Below are 13,973 nucleotides of genomic sequence, written 5' to 3' on the forward strand. Positions count from 1 at the left end.
GTATAGGACTAGCTGTTGGACATAGGACCATTTTTGATGGTCATGTTTCCTGCACGGCAACTTATGTAAGCATTTGCAGTGGCTAACCAAGGCCTTCCCAAAATAAGAGGCTATCCAGTAAGCTTTGCCTTGGGTTGTAGAACCAAGAAATATGCAGGGTATTCCCAAGAGTCGACAGAGACCAAGACATCCTCCACAATCCCTTCGGGAGTCACGGTGGAGCGATCTGCTAGTTGCAGGACTGTCGAGGTCTTCCTCAAGGAACCCTGAAGATTGATTTTGAGCATGGTATCCCTGGTCATCACATTAATGGCAGCCCCCAGATCAATCAAGGTGTGAGGTATGATGGTGCCATTGATGTGGACATCTACTACAGGACTTCCTAGATCTAGGTACTTTGGGCAGATGACTTGTCCTAACATAAGGTCAGACAGTTGTCCTAAGACATTGATGGTTGAAGCATCTCTCTTTCGCTTGCCTGGGTGTTTGAAACACTTTTCCTTAACCAGTTTGTTGTATATTGGCACATCCTTGATGGCTTGGAGAAGTGGTATTTTCACACACAAATGCTTGAGCTCTCCCAGAAGCTCATCCTCCTCTGGGTTGGGTTGTGTGGTGGTTGTTAGTCTCTGAGGAAAGGGTGGAATAGCCTTTGGTTCACTTTCCTGTTTGTCTTCCTCGCCCTCTGGGGGAGGAGGTTGGCGATCTGGAAGAGTCTTTCCAGATCAAAGATTGATCTCCTGGATCTCCACAGCATAGGTAGGGCATGATGTTTCCCCAGTGTATACCTGCTGGGCCTATCTATTGTTGGGGTTCGGGTTTGGTTGAGCAGGCATTTGAGGTTGCCTTGGAGGAGCAGGAGGTAATGGTTGAGGTTGAACTGGTGGTGGAGGCAAAATGGTGGGAGGAGTGTTGTACTGGGGCCTCCACCCCGACTGAGGTGCATTCCACTAAGGTTGTGGCTGAGCATGTGAGTGATATGAATGAGTAGTGGGCTGAGTAGGGTACTGAGGTGGATAAGACCATGGAGGAGGCATAGACCAGGAAGGATGAGCAGGGGGACCCCAGGAAGGCATAGGAGTCGATTGGTTGGGGCTGTAATAAGCTTGGGGTGCCCCTTGCATCCCCTGCTGGTAAGGTCTAGGTCCTTGTGGCCTTCTTTGGTTGAGGAAATAGAGAGGTTTAGGGGGGGGTTCTGTCCCTTGGTACATGGCTTTAAGCCCAGGTAAGGTTGGACATTGATTTGTGGGATGGTCCTCCTCACAAACGAAGCACACTTCAACCGAATGCAATGGGCATTCGTTCTTAGGGTGTCTCCTTGTACATCAAGGGCAGAAGATAGCCAAGGACCTCTCAGCTTCCTCCTTTTTCTATTGGATCCTGAATGTGTCAAGTTGCATGGCAATGGTCTGTCTCACCTCACTCTTAAGATCTTCTAATTGATTTGCAAACTCATGCTTGGAGAAGGGAATACCAGCTGAGAGGAGGTTTCCTCTACCTCATTTCCGGGCTGCCCTAGAGTGGTTTCTAAACACAGTCTTGATGTCCTCATAAGGTAGTTGGTAAATATCTCCCCCAGCTAACATGTGAAGGGTATCTAAGAGGTCTTTAGGGACTCCTCGGAGTAGGACCAACTTGAGGGATTCAGGGTCAAGTGTGCACCTGGCCCGTTTATAGCTAAGTTGGAACCTCTCTTCATAATCCTCTAAGGACTCATCATTTCCCATGGTCATCTGAAAGATTTCTCCCTTGGTTTCCTTGGACCTACAGTAGTCCCGGTACTTGGTATTGAAAGCTTGCTGCATCTGAGCCCAAGTGGTGATACTATTCCTAGGTAAGCCCATGAACCAGCGTAGTGCTGCATCCTTAAGAGTTGAAGGGAAGAGTTTCAGCTTCTGCTCATCTTCAGTATAGTCATAGGTTCGACAAAGGACAACAAACTCAAACGGGAAGGTATCAGGATCTTCAGTAGTCAGCCCATGGAAGTGAGGTAGAGCGGAGGGACTAATGTTTTTCATTTTCATGTCTCCATTGGTTTCTCGGATGGGGAAGGCACCTTCTATTCTCTCATCTTCTCCTCTATTGTCAGCCATAGCTTCAGATGGGATGGTCTCTAATTCTTCTTCTGCTATAGGATCTTCGTATATCTCAGGAGGTTCACATATAGGTTCTTCTGGATCACTGTCACCGAAGAAGAGAGAAGGGTGACTCAGTGATGTGGTGGGGGTGTTGGGTAAGAATTTGCCTGTTTTATCTCGATTCCTACGAGGTATGAAATGGAAAGACCTTTTTTTTTTTGCTTTTGTTTTTTTCTTTGGTACCTGCAAAACTGAAACAGATTGATCTACAACTAACTATCTTGCTGAAATAAAAATGCAGAATTGAAATGAAAGCAGGAAAGAACTAATCTACTTTGCTCAAACGGAATTGCAGGAATGGAAATGCTAGTCTACGCTTGCAGAAGTGAAATGCTAATCTATGCTTGCAAAATTGAAATTGCGGAATTGAAATGCTAAACTATGAAAGCAGGAAATGTCTACGCTACTTTTGCAGAATGGAAATGAAATAAACTACTTGGCAGAAGGCGAGAGTAGGAAAATAGAAGAAAATCAACAATTACTAATACTCTGACGCTTCCCCGGCAATGGCGCCAAAAAGATGTTGGGCTCCAGTATTGTAGCAATAATGCTACAACTCCTGGAGCTTCCTTTTCTAATTTTATCAACCCGGTAGTTCGTAACAAACTTGGAAGTGACGGTGCTGTATGCACAAGTACTAGCTCTTGTCGCAGCTGTCACTTGGTCAGCTGGCACAGGTCCGCTAGGGCTCAAGCCAACTTCTATATGTTCTCAGAAGAAGCTTTTTAAGTGATGAACGAAAGCTATCTCAAAGGAACTTAACCTACTTTGCAAGAATGAACTGAAAGCCAACCAAACATGGAAACCTTAGTAAACACTAATCTGACCAGCTTAATCCTTATGATGCAATAGTGGGAATGCAACTTCTAAAAATGATGCCATTACTTCTAGTGAGTTGAGATGCATGAGTTTAAACTAATTTCATCTGAAGAGAACATGTTTTTGTATTTTTGCTCAAGTGGTTGGAGTTATTATGACTGTCTTCTTACTGGGTCTTGTCTGTGCAGGGGTAGTTCAAGGGGAGGAAGGCTTGGGAAAGGTCAGGATGACTCTGAGAGGTTCCAGGGGATCCCTAACATCATTCCACAGGATTTCACAATGTTCAGGGGCCTGGAAATCGTGTTTGCAAGCTTCTACAGGATGTTTGCAGGGGATCCTATAGGAAGCTCGGGATTTATACAGGAAGTCTGCTATCTTCTACAGGATGTTCTGCAGTCGGAGTTTTGGGTGATGGAGGAGTGAATGAGCTGGATGGGTGGATAGGTAGGATGATAGAGAAGCTTTTGATGGCTTATGGACAGAGAGATGAGATGGACAGAGGGTGTGTAAAGCTGGTTGGTCGATAGAAGGGTAGAGGCAATGGAAGGCCGAAAAGATAAAACAACATGGATAATAGAAGAGTTGGTGGGAAAAGGATCTAGCTGGGAGGTAAGGAGATGGCTTAGGCACGAATGAGAAGGATAAGGAAGGGATAAAGTGGTATTGCGCAGTGTAAATGAAACAAATCACCTCTGTCTTGCACAAAACCGAGAATTCATCAACCTATTCTAACTGTTTTATTAAAAACCAAAGAACAACGATGGAAGTTAAGATAGAAATCGTGCATGGTGCTAAAAAAAGGAGTTATTTCTCAAGATATAAATGCATGGACACTTCTACCAATGGAAATATGACTTTAAAGCTTGCATGAACATGTAAAACTACGTTTTTGATGGTTGGCACGGTCTACACTCCCAATCTCTAAACAGAGGTGGAAGTGAGTGTACGATCAACCTTTTCTTGGAACTCTGCTGAATTCTAATCCTCCTACTCTAATCTAAGCTACTGAAAGCACTTTATCCATAAACTAACCTACTTAATCACATCAAGAAATTTGAATCAACAGACTGTTTTTTCCAAATGCATGTCAAGGCAAAGAAATGAAATGCTGAAAGGAAAGACAAGTAACAATACAAAGAAAGGAGGCCTATTGCTCTCAGGTTGGGCCCAAACCTGAGAGCTATAGCTCCTCTAAGAACTCAGGGTTGAACTCAAATCTGCATGCCTTTTATTAAAAGATCATAATCATAAGTCTAACAACATGCCAAAAATGGCTTACAAAGAGCAAAACAGAGCTATAGCTCGTGATTCAAAATCTGCAACAAAGGTTCAAAAGTCCCCATCGAAGGCTACAACCTCAATATTTATACATTATGAGGGCCAAGCTGGCCTCCTAAATTAGTGGGGCTTGGCTGTCCAACTAAAAGTAAACTGTTGTTCCTGTAGAATCTGTTGGCTGCCTTCTAGCTCGGTGGTGATAGCTGTTGGAGCTCGGAGTTGGGGTGGAGATCACGAGGAAGGTCATTCAAGGCTGTGGACAACCTTCCTATAAACCCGCAATGCCACCTTGGTTGTCTCCTTGCCTCCATCTGCGTGGTTTTTGCTCCCTTTAATGTCAAAAAACCTGAAATAAACATGTATTAGCCACATAGGCATAATGACTGCCCTCCTTCCTACAAATAACATGAATATACTAAGAAATGATGCATAAGTGATAAAAAATGAAGGGTTGAGCAAGGTAAGTAGGCCAAATGAGCCCAAATGTTACCAAAATTTGGGGCTCATCACCAACGTTGTGGGAAACAATGCTTTGGAGCACTACATTTCCCCATTCCTTTGCTTGCACCGAGTGTTCAATGTGGACCACTCTCTACCATGCTTCCCACCATTACTAGACACATCAAAGATTGTAGAACAGCTCACCAGGGACCAAGTTCGACAGATGGAGGAACTCAACGCAATGGGGACCATTGCTTCCTAAGGGGGGAGGAATGATCCAGGTGGATGTTGATGGCCACCCACCTATCCCACTTGGACCCCCACAACTGTCTCTTTTAGTTTTTTAGTTTCCTTAATTGTAGCATAATTTACTATTTTTAGCAGTTTTTCGGGTCCTGAGCTTCTAAAGCCATTTTGAGGCCGTAAACGACGTTTTTTGAGAAATCTGGGAGCAACATGGGTTGACCCATGGACCCATTTTTCTCTTCCCAGAGTTGTAGTCCTCGGATAGATCTTTATAACGACCTATTTTGCATGTCAAATGGAGATTGTATGCCAAAGTTATGACCCTGTGAAGCTGATATACCAATTTACCCAAACGAGGCCCACAGTTTGGCGTTTCATCTTCTAGGGCCAATTTTTTGGATGTTTAGGGTTTTCTATTGTTTCTCGACAATAAATAGTCCTTCGAGCCTCATTGTAACACAGTTCAGAGGCATGTAGACACCACATCTCTTCTCAAAGATAAGCTATCATCGCCCTTGCTGGTTTATTTCCATTTCTGTTTGTAAGCATATTTCAATATTTTACATTAATGAAATGAAGTATTATTTCTGCTGCATCTCTGTGTTTATGGTTATCTCAGTAATTTGTTGTGTTCCTGTTTAAATCCGGATCAACAGAACATAGTTGATTTTATTGAATGTTTTTGTGAGGAATTTTCCCTTGTCAATTGAGATTCACTCTCTCTATTAATTACATTTTTATTTTTTCACTCTAAGCGATTGCTTGATATTATAATTGGTTAGTGACTTTTAGAGAGAAACGTAGGAGGATCATGATCATTTCTCATTCATTTTCTTTCTTGATCTGTGAGGTTGAAATAATTGGATAATTTATTGTAACTTACGATTCAACACATTGTTTCCATAGTCATCCTTTAAATTTGATAATCAAAGGATCCTAGTTGGTTCATGATTCAAAGCCTTGATTAGAGTGATATAATTCATTGGGTTCATGTTAATCATAACTAATTAATTATCTGCATTCTTTTATGTTCATTTCATTACAAAAGTCTAGCACGATACATGATGCTCTAAAGAAGAAGTAACTAATGCATATGTCTCTATTTATTTTATGGATTCTTGATCAATTGTAAAGCTAGTTGTTACAATGTCCTTTTCATTTTTTAGTTTAATCTGATTTATATTTTTGGGAACTTTGAGATTAATTGGAAACTCTAGTATGATTATGAATCCATTTATCTCAGTAGTTTCCTTTTTTGGCGATAGTTGCCTAGACGCATCCTTCCAAGAGGATTGGTGGTCCATGAGGAGACAACATATATCATATTTGTAGTAATAGATTGATTAACAAAATATACTCATCCCATTTGAGTATCATGAAAGTATAAAGCCAATTAAATTGTTTGCTCAAAATTCACTAGCAACTTTTGAAAGGAATTGTTTCACCAAGTGGGAACCCATTAACCATAAATAAGTCATATGATTCTAAGACAAATAGACATATTAAAGTGGTAAATAAATGCCTTAAAGGATACTTGACGAACTTTCTGAATGATCAAGTGAACGGTAGTGACACAAATGGTTACATATTGCATAATGATGACACAACACTACCCATTACAATGCAACAAAAAGGACTCATTTTATAACTTTTATATTTTTTTTTCTTATGACTAAAGGAATTGGCAACTAGGTTGGTTTCGTACTTCCATGACACAAGGTCGATTCTAATCGCTACCACTATAACACCTAGGTGTTTTATGTATGCCCCTTTGTATACACAGGTAAATTGGGGGATTTGAACCTCGAACCTCTTGGTACATGGCACTTCATTTTCATGGTCATAGCCAATTGCACTAGCCGATAGAGACTATTTCAAAAACATTATATGAATACCCAACATTGTTAATAAAAAAATGTTGTTGCCAATTTCAAAGTTTCCAATGTGAAAAGCTACTTAACCACTTGAGATGAGATCCCTAGTATCATAAAAAGTCACTCTTGAACAAGCAAGTAATGGAATCAATGAAAATTACCTACACTGATGAAAAATACTTTGTCTTATAATACCTTGCTTATGCTCACATAAGTCTTGATGTTATAAAAAATTTAATAATATTGTTTTTCATAAGTTTAATTCATGAAAACTCTAAAAATTGAGTTAGAAATGTTTCTCTCCCAACTTTCTAATGCTAAGACAAAATATAAAATAAATTACTCATCATTTTGATGAATTTTCTTAAAATCTAATAATTCAAAATAATAATAATAATAATAAACTTATTTTTAAATTATTTTAAATTTTTAAATTTACAATCTATTAAATATCACAAATACTTTACAATTTCTAAAATTATATTTAAATTCTCTCCATGCTTAATATACTCAAAATTAAAATAACTTTATATTTATTTAGATTTTAATGAAAAATTTAATCAAAATTGAGTAGAATATAAATGATGGAACTTTTAAAACATTTAATTCTAAAACAACCATATTTCACAATACCAAAATTAAAGCGATAAAGTTTACAAAATTTCTAAAAGTTGTGAAATCTTTGTTAATAATAAATTTTAAGATAACTTTATATATATTTAGATTTTAGTGAAAATATCTAACTAAAATTGAATAGAATATAAATTAAGCAATTTTTAAAACATTTAATTCTAAAATAAATTTTATATTTATTTAGATTTCAATGGAAATATTTAATTAAAATTGAATAGAATATAAATTACTCAATTTTTAAAACATTTAATTCTGAAACCACTGTATTTAGAATTAACGCGATAAAGTTTACAAAATTTGTAGAAGTTGTGAAATCTTTGTTAATAATAAATTTTTATCATTAACGATATGGAATAGACAAGTTTTGAGTATAAATCATTTTTTTATTAAATTATTATTATAATAATTTATTATTTGATTTTATTAAATTAAATTAGATTCATTTTAGTTTTAGATTTATAAAGTGTTAAGAGATCAAATCTCTTTTCACTTTAAAAGAAGTTTGCATCTTGAGAGATTTGATCTTTCTTTGTCCTTGGTAGATCCGGAATTAAAATAAATCTATATTGGTTTAATTTTCTCTTTTAAATAAGTTATATTCCAAATAAATACCATAGGTTCTCAATACCATGAGTTCTAGATACCATAATTATTTTTTGTATGATTATTTATATTTTGTTATTTTTATGTTTATTTTTTTATTTTATTTTAAGTGAATTAAAAGTTTTATATTATATTACAATAATCTATTTATTTTATTTATTTATTTTTATGTACTTTGTTTTAGTAAAAATGTTAACATTACATTAAAACAACTTCTATTATTAGTAGAGTTTAGGCTTCTGTGATCCATATCAAGTTTACAAAAAATATTTTTGGGCGAAGATTACATGAGACATCATTTGTCGACGCGTTTCGAACCAACCAGTGTGCTTCATCGTCAGGACAAGTTGAAGAAACAGATCTAGCTTAGCATGTTAAATAGACCGAGCAGAGCCTCCAACGGCTAATTTGACCAACCGCTAATATTGATTATTAAACCAGGATCAAAACTTTTTTAATAATAATAAAAAAATAATAATACAAGGGACCAATCCCTTAATAAATAAATAAAACCCTTACTAAATAAATAAAATAATTTAAATCAGTGATAAAACCTAACTTTACACACCGAACTTTACAATAATATATATCGTTCAGCGAAAAGGTGGACAACAAATTTTCTAAACACACTCGAACTTTATAATTATATATTAAACTTTACACCATCGCACCAAACTTTATAATTATATATATGCGTTTCAAAACTAATTTTTCGGCACGGTGGAAGACGTTTTGACTTGTGAGCGATTTGAGATTAAAGTATTATTAAACTTTACACCATTCACGCCCAATTTTATATATATATATATATATATGTTTCAACGAAATCATTGGCCACCAATTTTCCCACTTGCCATAGGCAAATTTAAGTTAAGTGGTGTTTTGCCACTTGCCATAGACAAACTTTTTATTAATTTATTAATTTGGTTATTATTAAACAATAAAATTAAAGGAAGTTTTTATTAATTTATTAATTTGGTTATTATTAAACAATAAAATTAAAGGAAGTATTTCTATATATGGGAAATCTTAGCACCCTAACATTCTTAAATTTATTTAAAAATATTTTAAATGGTAACATTCCATAATAAGGAAAATTTGAAAAAATAGAAAGATTGTATTTAAGTAATAATAAATTAGAAGGAAACCTTCCCCATTACTTGGACCTTAGTAGAAATAGTCTCTTTGGAAAGATTTTAAATTCTCGTGCATCCCTTAAACAACTAAGAATCTTCATCACAACAAGTTATCAGGAACCATACCTTCCAATTTGGGAGATTGTATAAATTTGGAATTGCTTGACTTGTCTCACAATAAGGTCTCCGGGAGTATACCACATGATATTGGAAAACTTTCTAATCTACAATTCTATTTGAATTTGTCATGGAATTTATTAGAAGGTTTCTTGCCCATGGAGATTGGTAAAATTGCAATGGCTCAAGCTATAGACATTTCAGTCAATCAATTGACTGGGGAAATCCCTCCTACACTTGGAAGTTGCAATGAACTACAATTATTGAACTTATCTCACAATACCTTCCAAGAGTATATTCCAGATTCACTGGGAAATTTGCAAAGTCTTGCAAACTTAGATCTCTCTTCCAACTCCTTATGAGGTGTAATACCAATTGTCACTCCTAGGAAGTTGAAAATGCTTCAAAGTTTGAATTTGTCCTTCAACAATCTCATGGGGAAAATTGTGGAAGGAGGATTTTTCACAAATAAAGCAATTTTCATGTCCTTAATTGGAAATCCTAGCCTTTGTGGACCACGAGCATTTCAATTACCTACATGTCAAACACCAAGAGGACATTTTTCACTTGTGAAAAGAGTGGTACTATCAGCGAGTGCAGCTATTGCTTTTATACTATGTTGTTTACTTTTGGGACTCCTTTGGAAAAGGAAGGAATTTATTTGGAAAGGGAATATGCCTATGCAAAACTTTGATTCCTCAAATTCCATTTTGCAAAAGCTAGAGCACAAAAGGATCTCGTATCAAGAGCTTCAAATAGCAACTAATGGATTTGCCGAGGCAAACTTGTTGGGAGCAGGGAATTTTGGTTCAGTCTATAAAGGGACTCTGAGAGATGGCACCGTTGTTGCTGTGAAAGTTTTCCATTTGCAAAATGACATGGTTGAAAATGGTTTTACAGTAGAATGTAGTGTCTTGCAAAAGGTTCGACATCGAAATCTGGTGAGGATCATAACCTCATGTTCCAACCCTGATTTCAAAGCATTGGTGTTTGAATTTATGCCTAATGGAAGCTTGGAGGAGCATTTGTATCCTAATAAAGATGATAAAAATGGTGAAGATGTATGTGAATTGTGACTACAAGCATGATTGGACATTGCAATAGATGTCGCTCATGCCATTGGATATCTTCACGTGATTCTTTTATGCAAGTAATGCATTGTGATTTAAAACCCAACAATATTCTTATTAATGAAGACATGTTAGGGCATGTAGCTGATTTTGGTATTGCAAGATTGATCAATGAAGCCGCTACTGAGCCACTTACTTCAACACTTGCTTTAAAAGGCACCGTGGGCTATGTTGCACCAGGTATGTCATTTTAGAATGCTAGATTTGTACTTGTCATTTTCTCATCAACAATTTTGTATGGATTGGTTGAGTAAAATTTGATGAAGGTTATCTTTAATGCAGAGTGTGGATTAGGTGAGCCCGTGTCTACCAAAGTAGATGCTTACAACTATGGCATTTTGTTATTGGAAATGCTTACCAGGAAACTGCCAACTAATGATATGTTTTTTGGAGACTTAAACTTGCACAAGTGAGTAAATATATCCTTTCCAAGCAGAGTGAAGCAGGTAATTGACCACAATGTTCTTAGCGAGGTGGATGGACATGAATTTGAAGAAAATAATGTATTCAATTGCATATTTTCTTTGATATGGGTTGGTTTGCTTTGTTCGAAAGATTTACCCAATGAATGACCAACTATGAGAGAAGTGATAATGGTATTAGAAAGCCTCATAAATGATTTGGGGGAAATTTAGTTGCCTTGCGATTAAGGCAAAAACATATCTAACTTTCTTAGCAATACAAATGCACCAAGGACTGATACACATGCATCAAATGCCCATAATTCTTTTTCATTTTAGTTTGTGAAAATTATAGTACCAAAAGATTTCAATCTTACCATTATTCATGTAATGGCACTTATTTTTTCTTAACTTATAATTGTTGAAATAAAATTCTATTAGTATTTATATCTATATGTCATTATTGGCAAAATAAAAAGTAGATGCTTCTGTCACACAATATTATGTGAATTTCATTATACATTGGTTTATTTAATTATCCATTCATAATATCAGTGATTTTAATCATCTAAAAATTAATTTCATTCTTTATTTTTCTATAAATGAAATGATATCATCATATAAAAAAATTATCGCCCAAATTCATGTTACCTCCCTACCCTCTTCCCGTTATCTATTCTCGGATAGAGATATTAGAGAGGCCATTTGGGTGATGAACAGTAGCAAAGAAGCCGATGAGGAAGGCTACCAAGCAGAGTTCTTTAAGCACGGTTTTCGTGCTTTGGTTAGCTACTTGGTTGATCTCTTCAACCATGTAGTCCGTGAAGGTTTTCCACTGACATGGGCACACCACATCATCCATCTGATCCACAAATCAGGTTCCAGCTCAAATCCTAATAACTACAGAACAATCATGGTGGGTCACACGTTCTCGAGGTTGCATGCTACTGTTCTACATAGGAAGTTCTCTAGTGACATTGAGCATAGAAAACTTAGAGCTAGGGGACAGGAAGTTTTTCGACCAGATCATCAAACCATTGACCACATCTTCACCCTTCGCACCGTGATTGAGGAGTCCCGACACCGCTCTTCGAAAGTCTATTGTTGTTTTGTAGATTTTTGGAAAGCTTTTGACTCCATTCCGAGGTAGGCCTTGCTCTAGAGAATCAGGGATATTGGCATTTTTGTAACCCTATTAACCGCTATTATGCACCTATATGAGTCCATTCTTGGTCGTCTTCACGCAGCCCATGGGATGTCTGATTTCATTCGAAACACTATTGGAGTTAAACATGGTTGTCCACTATCCCCTACCTTGTTTGGGATCTATATTGATGAGTTGGAATCATTTCTACACGAGCATATCCAGGACACTGATGATTACCTCCTTCACTAGGTTTTGATATCTATTTTACTCTTTTTTGATGACGTGGTCCTCCTCTCCTCATTCCCAAAAGGATTACAGAGGTAGATGGATGCGTTAGCTCTGTTTTGTGACCATCGATATTTGACGGTCAACCTGGGTAAAACCAAGCTTATGATCTTCAATGGGGTGAAGAAAACATCAGACCTTCACTTTCTATTCAGAAGGGAGGAGAATGGAATAACTAGCATGTATACTTACTTGGGGGTGTAATTCTCATGTCCCTGCTTTAGTTTGCAACAAGCGCTTCAACCTCATATCAAAAAATGATATGGATCCTTAGCGCTTCTCGAGATACAGTGCTCTCAACATCATTGCAGGACGTCTCGTCCAATATGAGCCTCATGGACACCTTGATTCATCTCACTGTTCTATATGGCTCAGAGGTTTGGGGACCGTCTTTACTTGAGTCAGACTGGGCTTCAACTGAGAGAGTCCAGATTCTTCTTCTCCACTGCATCATGAGGTGCAAACTGATAGTGCCACAGCACATCATCCTTACAGAGTTTGGAGCTCAACACTTTCAGCTTGATACGGTCTTCAAATTGGTTTCATTCTTGCATCGTGTCTAGGGCTTGGCAGACTCGATAAAGAGTAGGGACCATTATCCTTACTTAGCATATTTCTCTTTTGAGACTATTGCCCATTCTACTCCCTCAGGCTGAGCTAGATGTTGGTTTATAGGGGTTTCAAACCTCTTAGAGTTAGTGGGAATTCAATTGGATCATCTCCCTCCTTTCTGATATTCATTGGATGCTCCTGGTCACCTTTTACCTACTAGATAGGAGCTAAACAATATCATCCAAGTCACTTGGGTCAATCCTCCCAGAGGGTTGTGCCCAAAGATGGCTTTCTACGATGAGCACTTCTTGGATTTGACAGATGTGCCCATTGTTCGACCCCAATATATGTTTCACCACTGGATGCATGCTCTTCGCATTCCTCTGGGCTAGTCCAAAGTAGGTTCTCATAGACTTCAGGTAGAGATAGACCACCAGGTGGATAGACTAGAAAAACTCTACCAGGTATGTTATTTACAGGAAGTGGAGACCAAGGTGCACTTCATCCTTAGTTTCCATGTCTACTACGAGATCAGAGGAAGGTTTCATTGCTTGTTTAAAGATTCTTGGACCCTTGCCGACTTTTTCAGGTAGCCCGATCAGAGATGTTTGGCACTATATATGCAGGAGTATCTTAGGTTCTGAGTGCATATTCTTCAGCCTACCATTAGATCAGACCCCACATAGAGGATCATGACATTTTTTAGGGTACCACCTTCAGACAGGGGCACCAAGAGATCGATTGATATCAGTACATATCTAGACTCCAGATCAGTGAAGATCTATGGGACCTCACCCTGCCACACGATATCTCAATAGCAGCTCCGTCTCAAATCCATTCTTGGGAGACAAACTAGGTCCTCCAGCATTCAACAACATGTGAACCCCCCAAGGATATAATTTAGTGGACAATCTGCACTTGCCATCAACTCTTCATCGGGCCAACATACTTTGTTGAGTTTCTTCAGTGTTATTCATTCAGCCTCAGATGTTAGGAGAGATGGTTCTAGTCCTCAGACCTATTAGCTCTTGGATCTTCTCCCATAGAGCCAGATGTTGATTTACTTAATGCATTGTATCTTTTATAGGAGACCATTTGGTTTTCCCGCTTTGTATATACATCAGTGTACTCAACAGTCCCTTTGACCTACTTTGTGGTCAGTAGTTGGACATA

General features: G+C 37.5%; 1 pseudogene; it reads left to right on the top strand.

Moving 5' to 3' along the window:
• The first annotated feature begins 9,959 nt into the window (after positions 1-9,959).
• Positions 9,960-10,361, top strand: LOC149209718 (putative leucine-rich repeat receptor-like serine/threonine-protein kinase At2g24130 pseudogene; annotated as a pseudogene).
• Positions 10,362-13,973: the final 3,612 nt, after the last annotated feature.

This window comes from Pinus tabuliformis, chromosome 1_2 (assembly GCF_031772625.1).
Source record: "Pinus tabuliformis cultivar Carrire ecotype Pingquan chromosome 1_2, CPIR1, whole genome shotgun sequence".
Classification (NCBI taxonomy): domain Eukaryota; kingdom Viridiplantae; phylum Streptophyta; class Pinopsida; order Pinales; family Pinaceae; genus Pinus; species Pinus tabuliformis.